The sequence below is a fragment of the Silene latifolia genome, chromosome Y, assembly GCF_048544455.1.
Source record: "Silene latifolia isolate original U9 population chromosome Y, ASM4854445v1, whole genome shotgun sequence".
Taxonomy (NCBI): Eukaryota; Viridiplantae; Streptophyta; class Magnoliopsida; order Caryophyllales; family Caryophyllaceae; genus Silene; species Silene latifolia.
The window spans coordinates 388,295,473-388,298,138 of record NC_133538.1 but is presented as its reverse complement, the minus strand read 5'-3'; positions in this window follow the sequence as shown (position 1 = coordinate 388,298,138).

Genomic DNA, 2,666 nt, shown 5'->3' with positions numbered 1-2,666 from the left:
TTTGGTACAGAAGCAGTAATTCCATCAGAGGTCCTAGTTCCAACTCACAGATATGGATGTATGACAGGGGAACTATACAGTGCAGAGATGATCAGGAGGCTGGACACGGTAGACGAGCTGGAAGCAAGTGCAAAAATACGTCTGGCTGCCTACAACAGACAGTCGCCAGAATCTACAATAAGAATGTAAAAGTCAGGATCCTGGAGGTAGGAGACCTGGTTCTCCGTGAAGTGTTCCAAAACACAAAGAATCGTAAGGCAGACAAATACGCCTATAATTGAGAAGGACCATACCAGGTAGAAGGCGTTGTTGGCCATGGTGCATACAGATTAATGACTATGGACGGTCAAATCATATATAAGCCATGGAATATACTTCACCTGAAGAGGTATCACTTTTAATAATAAATATAGTTTACTGTACAGAGTAGTGTATTAAGGAAAGCAAAAAAAAAACGGTAGTAGGCATATTACCAATTCTATGTTGTTTTCTTTTTCTTTTATTTCTTTAAAACTTTAAAAGCTTCTATTGGAGTTGTGTGGTCTGTAATCTTCCTGGGACCACAATTGCTATGGCACCCCATGAGACAGCATCAAGTACTTCACATCGCTCTGATACGATTTTCTATTTTCAGACTTCTTTAAATGCATCACTCTGAACTCTAATATCTATGGTACATTGAAAGTGTAGCTAGCAGGACTGTCAACTGCAAACGCAGGGTGACAAGGCACACGGCACTCCAACATGCCTAACCTACATTTCTCCATTAGGAGCACCCTCACGAGGCGGCCTGTGGAACATACGAAAGGGAGCCTGGCTGACAGCTGAAAGCTTATCCAGCTACCCTGGATACCACCCCCTGGACGTAGCTCGTAATCAACGTAATTATCCAGGGCCCCAACATGCATGCACACATATATGGCGCGTAGGGATCTCTGAGCTACCAAAATCATGCAACGTTCCATCGGTGCTAGAATGACGATAAACTTGCCTAAGGTACGCCCCTGTTGGCTTAAAATATGATGAACACACCTTGCGTCATGAATAAGGTTAAGTAGTCAGAATGCGACATACGCCTAATCACTCATCAGACTGACACGGCAGCTAGCTGAGTCTAAATCGGCCTCTTCAGGCTGACACGAATGGTCTAAATCAGCCTTAAAGGTTGACACAGCCACCTTATCCAAAATGCGGCGTACGCCTAAATCGGTCATCAGACTAGCACGACAGCAAGCTGAGTCTAAATCAGCCTTTTCAGGCTGACACGACTAGCCTAAATCAGCCAGCAGGTTGACACGGCAAGGGGCATTTCAAAAGTTGGCCAAAAACATGGCCCCAAGTTCAAACCGCCACCACGGCGTGAAAACGCAAACAGAAAAATGTTTAAAAATTTTTCAAGTCTACCCATGCAGGGTCAGACCACCGTCCAAAAAGTTTTTTTAAAAAAAAACTACTAATTTTAGGTCACATTGATGACCTCCACTTTTGGCACCTCCTCTGCCTTCTCCTGCTGACTTCCTATTTCAGGTATAGGGCCATCTTGCACGCCCTCAGCAACAGCAGCCTCCTGAGCTCCATCAGCAACAGCAGCCTCCTGAAACGAGCCAACACCCCCAGCAGCTGTCTGCTCTGCCAGTGACGGAGAATTCAACTTGCCAACTTCAGGCATCAGCACGCTCAAATCAGGCTGGACAGGGTACAAGGTCTCCAGCTGCCGTTATTCCTCCTCAATAGATTGCAGGGTCGGAGGCTCGTCAAGTGCAGCACGCATCCCACTGATCTTTCCGCGCCAGGTAGCATAAGCAACAATATTGGTGGCCAGGGAAATCAGTTCACTGATCTTCTCGTTAGAATGCTTGATAGAATCAGATAAGGTACTGCACACTTCCTGGGTGAACGACAGCTGGTCAGCTCCCTCCTTTAACTTCTTCTTGGCGCCAGCAAGCTCAGCTTTCAGCTCCACTACCCGTCCCCTCAGGTTAGAATGTTGCTGCTCCAGATCAATAGTCCCAGCTAGTTCCTGATTCTTGGCATTGGTAGCGCGACTAGTGGTCTGTGCCACTTTGATCATCTTCCTGTTGTAAAGTGCTGACTGGAAGGCCAGAAAGCAGAAAAGGAAGAATTAGCAGGTTTGACATAGATAACTCAGAACAGGGAGCAGAGAGAGAACACTCACCATGAAGGCCAGTAGGGCACCAACGATGGGAAGAGGATCTGGTCGATCTCAGGACAATAGGGCACCTTTTCTACGTCCCCGAAGCCATCAGGGAAGTGGGCAATGATGCCCCCACTAGAAGTAGCAGTAGGACTAGCAGGTAGAGTAGGAGGATGGCGAGATAGCGGGCCAACCTCCAAAGGCTCAGGACGAGTATTCCTGGAATGGGTTGGAGGAGACTGGAATGAGGCAGCAGGGGCACTCCTCTTGGAGGCAGAAGCTACGTCAGGGCTTGCGGCAGTTCTCTTTCTTTTAGCACTCTGGAGGATGGCTTCCAGAGGGTCAACTTTTAAGCCTGCGGGTAGGCAGATTTCAGACACCTGAAACACCAGATAGACTGCGAGACTACGTTACTACGTACAAGCATAGATAGCACGAATGACAGCACAAAGTGGTTACCAGAAGAAATGCTGTGAGCTGATTGCTGTGGATTGGAAGAAGAGGCGGGTGA